A 15,851-nucleotide genomic window follows, 5' to 3' on the forward strand; every position below is an offset into this window, starting at 1 on the left:
TGCACATTTTCGGCGCTTACTGCATCAAGCCCTTAGAAACAGACTGCAACCCTTGAAAAAGACTGTTCCACTCGTCTTGCATCAGGTGATCTTCCAAAAAATCAGGGGAGCTTGTCTCGTAGCCATAAAAATAAAAAGAACATTACATAGTGCAATAATGTTTTAAATCAGTGATTTGTGCAAAAAAGGCTCAAAAATGACTACTCACATCGAAGTAATCAAAATCGGGCAGTCATCCAACTTAAAGGGTGGATGCACCCTGTGTATTTGCAGCAGCCACCAGCCCCCAACCTCCAAGAAAAAAAGAAGAGACCATATAGTGCAGATGGTATTATATTAAACAGGGAATATAAAAATGAAGGCTTACACTTCATATGATCGAAGTAGGCAGTATAGAAATGCGGATAACGGGTGCTCAGCTTGTCGCGATCCTCTGAGTTCCTTGCTCTCATCTGCTCAACCGGAAACAATCGCGTCCACGCCGGGGTTCCCGTCACGTCACTTCCGGTTCAGTGGGAACCACCGGATCTGATGGTAGGAGTGGATCCTCGGTGTTCTTCCGCTCTGGTGTGGGCTTATGAGGAGTGTAGGCACTAAATACACACTGCAGAGTTGTACATTTCACTGATAGAAAGCCAGTGAAATGTACAACCCTGCCGTGTGTATTTAGTGCCTACACTCCTCATAAGCCCACACCAGGGAGGAAGAACATAGAGGATCCACTCCTACCATCAGATCCGGTGGTTCCCACTGCACCGGAAGTGACGTGACGGCGTGGACGCGAGTGTTTCCGGTTGAGCAGAGGAGAGCGAGGAACTCAGAGGATCACGATCAGCTGAGCACCCGTTATCCGCATTTCTATACTGCCTACTTCGATCATATGAAGTGTAAGCCTTCATTTTTGTATTCCCTGTTTTAATATAATACCATCTGCACTATATGGTCTCTTCTTTTTTCCTTGGAGGTTGGGGGCTGGTGGCTGCAGCAAATACACAGGGTGCATCCACCCCTTAAGTTGGATGACTGCGCGATTTTGATTACTTCAATGTGAGTAGTCATTTTTTAGCCTTTTTTTGCACAAATCACTGATTTAAAACATTATTGCACTATGTAATGTTCTTTTTATTTTTATGGCTACAAGACAAGCTCCCCTGATTTTTTGGAAGATCATGCCCACCCATGTCTGTCTGAACTTGACTTGTCATTTACAAAAGACGCGACTGTGCAGAACTCACCATGGTAAGTTACAATCGGTGTTTATGTGAATGGTGTAAAAAAAAAAAAAGAAAGAATATACAAGAAAAAATAATGACTACAGCAGGTTGAACTAAAATCACCAATACAAAATTGAAAATACCCTGTGTTGCACCCTGTAGAGAAAAAAAAGAGGGACCACATTTACAAAGAACCCACAAAAGAGTGAGTTCAAAGAGAAATCCATACATTAAGAACATACATATGTACCAATCACGGTCCCCCAAAGCAATAAACCTCCAGCACCAGGGTCCTGCAGCTTGCCTGGTACTGAAAACAAGACTTGCACGCATCTGTAAACAAAAATAAACTTTTTATTTTATTAATGTTTACCAAAAAATATGCACAAAAAAATATAAACAAAATGATCTGTATTGCAAACAAAATACCAAAAAGGTTTTATAAAAATGGAAAGAGGTGGAGATGGTAGGAGTGAAGGGAACAAACACAGATACCGAAAGACAAAACAAAAGATACAACATAACACAAGACTAATATTCTTACATGGCTTGTTAAGGTAAAAATCTGATGTATCAATTGTTCCAATAATCACTGCAGGGAAACAATTAGTCAGTCCAGAAAATGACTTGGGTGAAAATATTTTCAAATTACACCTTTTAAAACTTCAGTTTAATCAAATCCCAAGTTGTATCCAAACACTGTTTTCACTCTCTTTATATCTCTTCTTTCTGGAGCAGTAGAAAAGTGATAGAAAACTGCATACACAATACAGTATATGTATTCAGTGTTTCAGGTAATTCCCTGCCTCTATGTAGCAAAGGTGGATTATAGTAAAGGGCCAGAGAAGGAAAACTTCAACAGTATGTTGCAAAGCAATATATTGCTGCTATAAATGTTACAATTGACTCCAGGGATTTGTCAGTAAAATATAACATCTTAGGTAGCCTAAAGCATATTCTCCCTGTGTATTTATCAATCTCATCAAACACGTGAGTAGTTTTTATAGCAGCTAGTTTGACGCTTGCAGATATTCATACATAAAATAGTACTCTGTGCTTTTAAGCTTATTTTCACTTCACCATAACCACATGCAGAATTTCTTCTAAAAAGAAACTGCAAATAGCTGCAGGCTGACCTCCTCGGGGCAGGTACGTACCCAATGTAAATAAGAGTCTTTATAAACAAAGGCCATCTTAGCTTCCATTATTAACAAAAACATATGGAGGGAAACAAAGGGGGAGGGGTAACGCTGTATAAAAGACCTGCAAAATAAAAAACTCCCACCTAACTAGCCATGTGAATTAGCAGGTCTGTAACAATTACCTCAAGCACGTTTCGCCATCAGCTTTCTAAGGGGTGTGGCTAACAGTGCTTGAAGTTCTAAAGAGTCCAAACAAACCCGTTTCTTCTCTTGAGTTTTATGTTCGTCTTAATGACCTTGTGCAATTTCAGCTGTCAATCTGGAAATGCTTTTCTTCTCCAATTATGGAGTTACTTGAAAGGGGAAAAAAGGAAAACACATTGCATAGTCTGCCTGGTCCACAGCATGCTAGTATACTCCATGCAGATATATACTCACATCTAGTTTATCTTTTAATAAGCATACAAGAAATTATGAATGTTCCTGTGGATGGAATATTCCTCAAGTTGATGAACGATGGAAGAGTATTGTGAGATAGATTTGGTAAAAGGTGAATTTTATTAGTTGTTAACATTATAAACACAAACAAAAACAGAAACAAAAGCAGAATAAATGTACAGGTCAATGGACCTGATAGGAATTTCTATGGTTCAATTGTGCCAATATAGTAACATTACCAAAAAAAATTTTTTTTTACTAATCCCCAGAGAGGAAAAAATCAGAGCTTCTATTTTGAATGGGAAAGTGTCTGTTGTTTCACAAATCAATATATATGTTTTTTTTTTCCTTTGTGCTACTGTATAGAGTAATCACTTCCCATTTGAAAATCTTACAGATGGAATTTCAAAGACAGTCAGGGTATGTTGGTAGAAGATTATATTTGTTTGTGAAGTCTTTGTTATTTATGTTCTTGTATAATACATTTTGTAATATAACATTCACTGATATACTGTACGTATATTTCTTTCATTTGCTGTAATAAATATGTCTTATTTTGAAAGACTGTCTAGTGTCTGGTGTCTTTATTTTTCTAGAATTTAAAGAGTTTATTGGAAAAAGAGGTGGTTATGGGTGTCTTAAAAATCAACAGGTGCTTATCTTAGAACGTATAACAGTATAACAGTATACAGTGCATGACTGCAGCAACAGCCTCAATAGTGTACTGTACATGGAATTTAGCTTAACTATACACTAGCATCACCTATAATTAATTAAAAAGCTACTGAAACCACAAACCACAAACAACAACATGGCAGCCATGGTTATGTGGCCACAATCTTCCATATAGTGTGAGGAACTCCACTTAGTTTCTGGCAGTCACAGGAATAGTTAGTCTTGCTACATCTGTATGTCTTCCTCTGCTGCTTTAAAAAAAATGTGTAATGCAGAGAGAAACCTTCCAGCAGCACCATTAAAAGATGGGGGGAAAATCCTCGTTAAAATGAAAACACAGCTATATCATCCACATGTTGTGGGAGGAGCTACACCTCTGCTCCAAAAAATAAAAGGGATAGATTGGGGTATTGAACCGGTTGAAATAGAAGATCAGGTGCTCATCCCATGGAACTCTTGTAAAAGTGTACTGCACGACTCCTATATCACCCTAAACAATAAATAAACATTATGTAAATGTAGAAAATTTGAGGTGCACATGCAAGCGCAATTACTGTATGTTTCATGGCATTGACAAAATACTTGCAAAGGACAGTTACCAGCCACATGATGGGCCACGTGAAGCCCAAACCCTGACTCAAACACCATCCTGGTTAAATGGAATGCGGATTGGGTCGTGTACATCTGCGGCACCAACAATGACTCTGCTACTGCTGCAGGCGCAGCCATCTTTGCTTCCATTTCTGCGTTTACGTATGCGTTAGCACATATTTAAAATATTTTTTTTTTTACATGTTTTTTAATCAGTATACACCAAAACACCTCCAAAAAACAGCCGCTCTACTTGCATCATGTATATTCTAAAATAAAAGACATTAAATGGCATACTATTGTGTCTGTTTGGGAGAGGAGAGACAGCTCCAGTATGTGTGGCCAAATAATCGTCATAGATTACAGAACCCATCGCTTTAATGACACAACAGGCGGATTTGCCTAACAATCTTGATTCAGACAGTAGAATGTTGATGCAAACAAAGGATAAAAAAAGGGTGCTAAATTACAGTGTAATAAATGGTATAGAAACAGTCTACACAGCCTCACACCTTACACATTAATACCTCTCACCCCTGCTCTGCCTTTAAATTGTATCAATATTAAAAAAACAATAGACAGTGGTTGTTGAAGAAATATTTATTATGAGATGTGAGATATTACAGTGTAGTTACGTTAACTACAAGGTTAATATAATTCAAGAATAGTTGTACCAGTGCATAGAGACACTATAGGGTTTTACATTAAGGATTAATACTGATTAACACAAGCAGTGTATCTCCCTCTTCACCAGATATGATCCCATACTAACAGTATTAAAGTCACGTTTTACATTGGAATCTTCCATAACAGGGTATACAAAGTGTGCACATAATTAAAAAAATGTTGCAGGTATATACAGTAGAGTCCAACATTGAATAAGTTCGAATAAGTTTAACAGTGAAAATTAAGGAAAGGCTAAGCAAGTGGAAGGGACTTTCATTCAGAATACAGAGAATCATCACAGTGAAGATGAAGGCAAAGCAAAGAGGTGCAACATCCCACCATACACGTTGTACTGTACATGCATTGTACTGTACATGCCCACCCTTATCTGCCTCACCTTGACATCTACAGACAAAACACTGGGGGTATGTGGAATGCAGAACTGACCATGTCAACTTATACTCTGTGTTCGTGTGTGAGTTGTGTACTTCTAAAATTTTATACACACACACAAACAAAAAAATGATTTTAATTGCAAACAAAGCAGTGTAAGTTTGAATATCAGTTAAAGGGAATCCCCTGCTCATCACTTATTGAGTTTGGTCATATTGGAGCTTTAAGGGCTTGTTCCAAGTATTAATTTGCTCTGTGTTTTTCATACAGCTGATGATGGCCATGTCAGAACTTTATATAAATGAGTATAATGTAGATTATTGTATATTTGGGATCAAGTCACTTTAAGGGGAAGATATGTATAATTCTTTTAATAAAGATCAGGATGAAATCTGTATCAGAAACTGGGATACTAGATCAAAAATTAAGTATACTCGGATAGAAACCAATTGGAGCCCTGCATATAGCTAGGACAGCATAAGGAAACCCCAGCATAGGAAAACCCAGCAACTTTAGATTCACATAAACAGTTGAAGCAACTCCCAAGGCAGTGAGCCCAGTAAGGGAAGAAAATAACGCTGTACTCACAGATCACTTCTATTGATTGAAGCCACTCAGTTCATCCTCGCGTGTATCCCGTCAAGCCAAATCAGGAACAGTAAAAAGAGTATAATATGGAGCACAGCAAAAATCAAAGAGAACTGGAGGCAGGATCAAAATGTCAAAAAAATAAAAATTTATTAGCACATAGTGCCCATGAAGAAACTGAGGAAACACTCTGACACATTTCCTGGCGCAACTGGCACTTTATCAAAGAGTTGATAAAGCACCAGCTACGGCGGGAAACGCGTCAGAGTGTTGCCTCAGTTTCTTCACAGACACTATGTGATTATAAATTTTAATTTTTTGGACATTTGAACCTGCCTCCAGTTCTTTGATTTTTGCTGTGCTCCATATTATACTATTTTTACTGTTCCTAATGTAGATTATTGAAACCTGAAACCTCTAGTTGAAATTCCCTGGCCCAAGTGTCACGAGAGCTTGCGACAGGCTGTAATTGACACCAAAACTATATATAAATATATATATACCTGGGTTTGAACTGGGACGAGACTTAGATATGATAAATAGAATTTATTCCTTGATAAAGGTGAACACAACAGATTATACAATAACAGGCAAAATATAGACACTTACGTAAAGATTATGGCAAGACAGCCAGCAGGATTACAGACTGGCCACTTCTTCCATATTGCAGTGGACTTCACAGCAAAACAGGCAGGTCACATGCATGCATGAAGATCATTTGCATGAAGAACAATGAACAGCATGAACAACATGAACATGAACAACTTGGGTAGAGGGTGGCTTTGACTTATATATCATTTTAACTTCCTCCTTCCCAGTTTACGGCTCCATGCCGTCTAGTAAATCCTCTTTGAAACTTTTGAAGCTAGGGTTGGAATTCCATGGTCAGTGTGAAAAGTTACACTTACCCTCGTTAATTCCTTTTGTCCGTTGGGCCAAGCATAAGCAATTAGCCACTTAGTCTTTGATGATCAGGTTTGTAAATTCTCCTTTCCTGCTCATCACAACAGGGGTTCTTCAGGATTCAACCAAAATTTCAAATTTACTGCAAATCATTGCATAACTTGAGTTCAGTAAAACATACAGTCAGGTGAGATATATTACTGCATTCTGTGACACCTGACGTTCGTAGGGAGACCCAACATTACATTGTAATATGAACATTAATAGAGATATTAATATCTGGCATTTAGCAGCAGGTACATATACAGTGTTTAAACTCTCAAAGATCGGCTGACTCCCGCCAATACACTTATGTAATTCTTAGCTGGTTCAGCCAAGGACATCTAATAATATTCTTATATTTATTAAAGTTACTCACTTTTGATATCCTGTTGGGGGTAGCCCCCTCCCCCCTGGCCCCATCAATAAAACCTTTTGAAGCAGGCTGGTAGCTCCTCGCATAAACAATTCCCCTGTGAAGCCAGGCTCAAATCTAGCAGGATGTCCTATTTAGCATACAGAGGTAACCCAGCTTTAAGGTGTCAAGACCATTTGGTTCCTGGTACGCATTACAAAGGCAGGCAGAGGTTATTAGCATTTGGGATGCGCATTGTAAAATTGCCCCAGTGAGCCACAAATATCAAAAATATATGTCCCCCATCTGCATCTATCATGTGGGGTTCTAAAACCTTCTCTTCTCTAAGATACCAGCTCAGAATACCTCGCTGGCAGGCAAAACAGGTTAAAATATCCCCCCTTTCCCCTCATGCTCCAGACATCCCTGCCCTGCAGCTATTTCTCATAAGAGGCCACCCATACAAGGCAATCCACTTACACGCTGACACAGGCAGTTGCAGGCCCATGAGGCAAAGGGAATACACAGATAACGCATTAGTTAGCCCACTGGGCTTACACAGTTAACCCCTGATGACCCAGTGTGTGTGTTATGCAGGTACTGATTAACCCAGACATTACAATGGGACAGGGGAACAGGGGAGAATACATTTACACAGGGGAATAAGCATTTTCATGTTATTTAACAAGGGTTAAGTCACAGTTCTGGGCCTCAGCCCAGTTAACCCCTTGTCTCCCTGGCGAGGTTAGAGGGGGGCCCTTGGGGGTAACCCCGTTAATCCCGGGCCAAACCCTCCCTACCGTCACACCAAGTAGAAAGGGAACCAGTTGTCATAACAATGTTTGAGATTCATTGTGGATATAATGTCAGGAAATACAGTTGGACTGTGATTGTGGAATCTTTAACTTAGGTTTGTGTCTTTTCATGTGCATTATTAGTGAAGTCCTTCGTGTAGTGAATGTTTTGTAGTTTTTATGAGCATCTGATTTCTAAAATAGACACTTGTCTATTTTTAATTTTAAGGAACGAGGCTGGCTATAAATATGTTCTCTTCCAGGTAAGGGGAGCGCCTGTTGATCACGTGGTAAATATATGAAATAAAGAAATACAGATAATAGTGTAGCCAATAGAGAAAGTGAACTATTATCAAAAAAAGATGTTTTGGTCTCACTCAGATTTCTTCTAGAAAAAAATGGCATATCAGAGATCCACCTCTCTCTGATAGGAGCACTGTGATGGATCCTTTTCTGAAGTATATATCTTTAAATCCAATTTAAATCCAATGTTTTCTCAAATAACAAAAAGTGCTCACAATGGTATAGTATATCAAACGAAATGTGTATTGCACAGAAACAGATCTCGAATGTTTCACTCATGTTTTAACATAAGTAAAATTAATTGGAGAGGACTGTTGCTCTCGGGTACTCTGCCGGTCTCTGCTTGCTATCTCCTCTGCATCCGCATACGGCACTTCCTGTGATGGCTCTAGTTAGGGTGGAAATACCCTCTCTAGTCACTCGGCTTTCAGTAATTGGATCTCTAGTCCTCCCAGGAACAGATTGCAAAGCGTTTTGCTAGGCTTTATCAGGAAACAATAATTTGCACGGAGGAACCAGGACACAGCATTGTTGTAGCAAGAGGGAAGTTTTGTGGAAGCACTTCTCACATCACGTGACGCGACTGGAATCCGGCTATCGACAGGACACCTTCCTACCAACTGTGCAGCTGCACTGTGGGTGATGACCGGAACCATGGAAAGTATCCCAACTATGGCGTTGATGCGAGTGTGTCCCTATCTCTCGCTATTCGTTCAATGCGTATATCCTATGTGCCACATGCGCGTTCACATTTTATTGTTTTTTATAACGTATACATTTATCAGAATAACTGCACCATAGGCTGTTTTCTTTATTTCCCCTGAGGATTATCTCACCTATATATTGAGACATCCAATACTCATACTAGCCATCCATCTTTAAAGCTCTCAGACGATCCCTTGATCCACCTACATATTATTATTGTAGATCCTATATATTGCAATATCCTTATTAGCCAATTGTGGCTAATAGTGATTTTGTACTTTTCTTAAAAAAAAAACAATACACACAATTTTTCTTTAAATAGTAGAACATTAAAAATACTGTATATTTACCATAAATTGATTGTCACTGTGGCTACCAAGGCATTCTCAGTGGGGCCTAGATAGCCACATGGGCAATTAATGGTCATAAAAAAGTGATAAAGTTACAATATTCAAAGACTTTACTTAACCCTCTTGGTTACTTTAGTATCTAGTAAAACATTGCCATGCAATACTTTACTAACCACAAAGGTAATCAAGGGGTCAACCCCTCCTCCGCCCCTCAAACATGGAGGCATAACCACCCTCCTTGTGCCAACTACACACTTCACTCCCCCCCCCCATACAATAGATATCTTTAAAAAAGGTTGGTTATCTTTTAGAAAGGAAAGGTATACATGAATATAGAAACAAAAGAAAACAGCGCACAACGCCAAATAGTGAAGCAAATTCAACGATATATTATAGAATTAAAAAGGGGGTAATACACATGAAAAAAGTTGGTAAAAGGCATGTAGTGTGTATCACACTGTTTACCACTCGGCGGCTGTTAGCTGTAGATTCAGGTGCTTGCTTCCCTCTGCTGCTGCAGCTCAGTTGATTCTGGGGCAGGGCATCAGTCTTTTCACTCCCAAGGGGATTTCCCTTCATGCAGCCAGGTTCAGCAGCTGGTACTGGGGCTCGGTGAAATCGCTCCTGCTTCCTGGCCGATATGAAGCTGCTCCTGTACCTCGGCAGGTGTTTCCTCTGCACAGAGGTTAAAACGCAGCTTGCTGGGGTGCCCTCAGCGTGCCACGATGCAGCAGTGGTGGATTCAATATGGAAGTTTGAACAGTCTTACAAAGTCTCTCACAAGTGTCCAAAACAGCACACAGGATGAAATAAAAACAGTACAGGCCAATACATAGACAAAGGCCAATGTAAGCAGATATAAGGCAATAGAATGTTACATCCAACTAGTTTCGTAGAATTAACTACTTCTTCAGAGAATAATTAGGCCATTACCCAGAGGTCTTAAATACCTCACATAGATACCTTATTGGTCAACCAATTTGGGATAGACCAATCATCTATAATAGGTAATGGTCTGCGTGATAGGGAAGATGTGTAGTTTACTTTTAAAACAACAACTTTATTAACAAAAAAACAAAACAAAACAATACCTATTTAATATAAACTTACATATAGACAAAACCTAGCATAAATAATTAAAAACATGCTGGAATAAAAGAAACACAATATTAGTCGACTTAAAATAGACACCATCATTACTTGCATAAAAAGACATAGGGGCCTATGCAGAGAGCAGCGCTATTTCGAAATTCGCCATTTTTTGGAGAAAATCACGCAGAAAACAGCCGAAAATGGCGAGTTACGAAAAACGCGCCAATTTTTCTTTTCTATTTCTAAAACTCGCCTCGCGGCTGGCGAGAACCTCCATCTCGCCAGTTTTAAAAATATCCTAATGCAGAGAGGCGCGAACGGCATCTAGCGGCTGTTCGTGCCAATAAAATGGCGCGATTGTCTCCTTTTTGCCTCGCCAGAAAAAATTGGCAAGAAGCTGCCGCTCGCGGCCATTGCAAAGGGAAAAAAAAGGCGCAAATTTTTTTTTACACATTTCTGAAGCGCGCATCTCGCCAATTTAAACTCGCCACACGCATTCATGTTAAACATAGCAGAATTCGCACATTTCTGCATATGGAGAATAAAACTCTCCAAAAAAGCTACTTTTTAATAAATTCGCCAATTTTAAAATTCGCTGCTCTCTGCATAGGCCCCATAGTGTATCTAGACACTTCCTGATACACCATAATAAAGATCCGTCAAGTCTCACTTTTAAGGGGATTCAGTTGATTCCTGTAAATAGAAGATGAGGGGACAGAGTTAAAACATTGTCTTCTAAAGAGACATATTGGATACATAAGTTAGATACTTTGTCTCCTAAGGGGTTAAATGAGGATGTGGATATTTGGGCACTTTATTGAATCTTTAGCTCACCAACCCCTCTGTACCTAGGGGATGTATCATTTATCTCTGTATCTCTGTTTTCCTTTCTTTATCCTACTTTTTTCTAGTTACATCTTTTTATGCAAGTAATGATGGTGTCTATTTTAGTCGACTAATATTGTGTTTCTTTTATTCCAGCATGTTTTTAATTATTTATGTAAGTACAAATATAGGATAAAATATCTGTCATCTAAATTTAGCATAGATTGAACTTGATAGACGTATGCATTTTATCAACCTCACCTACTATGTACCTATGTCATTATTTAAATACATAGTTACATAGGGCCTCATGCAGTAAGCGCCGATATGCTGTTCATCGCCATTTTTTCGGCAAATTTGCCCTCCCGATTCAGTAAGCGCCGATAAGTGGGAATTATCGGCAATTTTTGTTGCCGATAAAAACTTATCGGCAGCCAGGTGCCGATAAGACACTTATCGGCACTTTTTTAACTCGGCTGAATTCAAGTAGCCCCGATCAGCTTTTCGCTGCTGATCGGCACTCCAGAATGGAGAGTTTTTCAGCAATCCAGCCCACCAACTAAAGTTGGCAAGTTGGTGGAGGAGAAGCATCGGCAAGGTCGACACTAGGAAAAATCAGGCCTTTTTCCTGCCTGGGATTGATGCCGGGGGTCTCCGGAGCTGATACCCATTAATACCAGCACCGGAGGCCCCCGGCATGCATCCGAGGCAGGAAAAATGCATGTACAGCCCACTTCATTATCTTAGCGGCTAACCGCTAAGGCAATGAAGGGGTTAACCCGCCGTGCAGGTGTATTGTGGGTAGCGGGGGTGGGTGTAGGGGGTAATTGGCCCTTGTTGTTTGTTTAGGGCTTGCGGGGGGTTCGCGGGTGTACTTAACCCCTTCACGACCTTAGCAGTTAATACCGCTACGGTCATGAAGGGGTTAAGGCCTCCCGCTACCCACTCGCAAGCCCTAAACAACCACCGTTGGGGCTAATACCCCCTTCACCCACACCTGCTACCCACAATAAAAAATAATCACACACAGCAGCCCCACACTAAATAAATAAATAAATAAATATATCTAAATAAATAAATTAATATAAATAAATATATATATATATATATATATATATATATATATATATATATATATATATATATATATATAACCCCAACAACCCCTATAACCCTGTGGGAGGGTATGTAGGCATCCCGTGTGGTGGGTGAGGGTGGGTTAACCCCTTAATGACTGTAGCGGTTAATAACCGCTATCGTGATTAAGGGGTTAGGGGACATTACATTGGATATTTTCATTCTTGTGTCTGTTTTGCAGCAGCAGAGGGGGCATGGGCAGGATGAAGATGAGGATGGCCTTCATCGTGGCTGCCGGAAATGGGTGAGTGCTATATGTATTTAATGTATTTATTGTTGTTTATGTATTTTAAATACACAGGGGGTATATGTTGTTTATTGCTATGTTTATTGGGGGCAAATGTCCCCAATTAACATGCTATTCTGCCTTAACCCCTTCATTGTCTTAGCGGCTATATGCTATTTTAATGAAGCAGCATTTATGTATTTTAATAATATTGTGCGGAAGCAGGGGGTCCCCTGAGCTGAACCGCATTGATTTGTGGCTCACGAGTTACAGGCCCCGGTTTGGGGCATTGGTTACAGTGTCACCGCCATATTTATAGCGGACACGGCGCGAATGGGGTACTATAAAGATCGCGGCGACACTGCCACCCAATGACACATACCGAGGCCTGTAACTCGGGAAGCAGGGGGTCTCTGGTCCACAAAGCAACGCGGTTCAGCTCAGGGGACCCCCTGCTCACTGTACAGTATTATTAATAATACATTCATGCTGCTTCGTTACCGTAGCACATAGCCGCAAAGGTAAGGAATGATTGTTTATTTATATATGTGTTTTACTCATAGTGTAGATGTGCAGAGGGTCTCCGGAGCTGAACCGCTTTGGTTTTAGGTCCGGGGACCCCCTGCTTCCCAAGATACAGGCCCCTTTAGGGGGTGCCGGTATCCCTCTGCTTTGTTTATATTCCGCGGTCTCGTGATCGGGACCTTTAAATCCAGAGGGATACCGGCACCTCATAAAGGGGCCTGTATCTCGAGAAGCAGGGGGTCCCCGGACCTGAAATCAATGCAGTTCAGCTCCGGAGACCCCCTGCACATGTACACTATGAATAAAAGTTGTTCATAAATACTTTAGATTTTGCCGATGTTTGCACTGAGAGAGCGGCTGGTCTCTCTCTGCTGCAAACACTTATCGGCAGAAACGGCCTATCGGCAGGTTATCGGGAGCCAGCCTGTTTCGGCACAGGCTCATCGGCAGTTTTGCTTTCGCAGTGATTCGGCAGGGATCGGCATGGATTCGGCCCTTACTGAATACTGCGAGGGCAAATCGCCAAAATAAGGCCTATCGGCAATCCTTGGCGATTGCACTTTTCCGGCGCTTACTGCATAGAGCCCATAGTTACTTAGTAGATGAGGTTGAAAAAGACGTAGGTCCATCAAGTTCAACCTATGCTAAATTTAGACAACAGATACTTTATCCTATATCTATACTTACTTATTGATCCAGAGGAAGGCAAACAAAAAACCCATTAAGGGGAAAAATGTATTCCTTCCTGACTCCAAGAATTTGCAATCGGATTAATCCCTGGATCAACATCCTTCCCATGTATACTTATTTGATATATCCCTGTATACCTTTCCCAACTAAGAAGATGTCCAACCTTTTTTTGATCAAATCTATTGTATCTGCCATCACAGTTTCCATGGGTAATGAATTCCATAACTGCCCTTACTGTAAAGAACCCTTTCCTTTGTTGCTGTGTTAAATTTCCTTTCCTCCAACCTTTAAGGATGGCCCCGAGTCCTTTGTACTGCCCGTGGGATGAATAGTTCTTTTGAAAGCTCCTTGTATTGTCCCCGAATATATTGTATATAGTTATCATATCCCCTCTTAGACGCCTCTTTCCTACTGTAAATAAATCTAATTTAGCTAGCCTCTCCTCATAAGTTAGATTGTCCATCCCCTTTATTAATTTGGTGGCTCTTCTCTGCACTCTCTCTAGTCCCATAATGTCTTTTCTTAGGATTGTTACCCAAAATTGTACTCCATATTCAAGGTGTGATTTTACAAGTGTTTTATAAAGGGGCATAATTATGTTTACTTCCTTTCCATCCATTGCCCGTTTGATGCAAGATAAGATCTTGTTTGCCTTTCCAGCTACTGCATGACATTGGGCACTATTGCTAAGCCTGCTGTCTACAAGCACTCCTAAATCCTTCTGCACTCCTAAATCCATCTCCATCAAGGATTCCCCCAATATATCTCCATTTAATTTGTAAGTCGCCTTTTTAGTCTTGCATCCCAAATGCATAACCTTACATTTATCTGTATTAACCTCATCTGCCATTTACCTGCCCATGTTTCCAGTCTCTCCAAGTCCTTCTGAAGAGAAATTACATCCTGCTCTGATTCTGTTACCTTACACAATTTAGTATCATCAGCAAAGATGGAGACTTTGCTCTTGATCCCAACCTCAAGGTCATTAATAAACAAGTTAAAAAGCAGGGGTCCCAGTACCGATCCCTGAAGTACTCCACTGACGACTTTAGCCCAACCTGAAAAAGTTCCATTTATGACAACACTCTGTTGTCTGTCCTTTAACCAGTTTTGAATCCAGGTGCATATATTATTACTGAGTCCAATTTTCTTTATTTTGTACACCAACCTCTTGTGTGAAACCGTATCAAAAGCCTTTGCAAAATCTAAGTAGACCACATCAACTGCATTACACTGGTCTAAATTCCTACTTACCTCCTCAAAGAAACAAATAAGGTTAGTTTGGCAAGATCTATCCTTCCTAAATCCATGTTGACTATTACTAATAATTTTGTTTTCCATTAGGTATTCCTGAATATTATCCCGTATTTAACCTTCAAGTAGTTTCCCTACTATTGAAGTCAGGCTTACAGGTCTGTAATTTCTCGGTTGTGATCTAGCTCCCTTTTTAAATATAGGCACCAAATCTGCTTTACGCCAATCTTGTGGTACTGAGCCTGTGGAAATGGAGTACTTGAATATTAAATATAATGGTTTTGCTATTACTGAGCTTAACTCCTTGAGAACTCTTGGATGTATGCCATCGGGGCCAGGTGCCTTATTTACTTTAATTTTTTCAAGTCGCTTATGAACGTCTTCCTCAGTTAACCAATTGTTATTAATATGGAGGTTGTGGCTTCCTCCTGCGGCACTACTATTGAACTTGATTCTTCCCTGGTAAACACAGAGGCAAAGAATTTGTTTAATACCTCTGCTTTTTCCTTATCTCCAATAATCTGCCTACCCATTTCACATTGAAAGGGTCCTATATTTTCTTTTCTCATTTTTTTGTTATTAAGGTACTTAAAGAACTTTTTAGGGTTGACCTTACTTTCTATTGCAATCCTTTTTGCATTATCCATTTTTGCTAATTTGATTGCCCTTTTGCAATTTTTGTTACATTCCTTATAATTCTGATACAATGTCTCTGTCCCTTCTGACTTAAAGAATCTAATCGCCTTCCTCTTCTTGTTCATTTCCTCCCCTACCTGTTTATTTAGCCACATTGGTTTAGACTTATTTCTTATATACTTCTTACCTAAGGGTATACACTGATAAGTGTGCTTTTCTAACAATGTTTTAAAGACTGCCCATTTATCTTCTACATTTTTCCCTGCAAAAACATCATCCCATTGTATTACTACTAGATTAGATCTCAGTT

The sequence above is a fragment of the Ascaphus truei genome, chromosome 5 (assembly GCF_040206685.1).
Source record: "Ascaphus truei isolate aAscTru1 chromosome 5, aAscTru1.hap1, whole genome shotgun sequence".
NCBI lineage: Eukaryota > Metazoa > Chordata > Amphibia > Anura > Ascaphidae > Ascaphus > Ascaphus truei.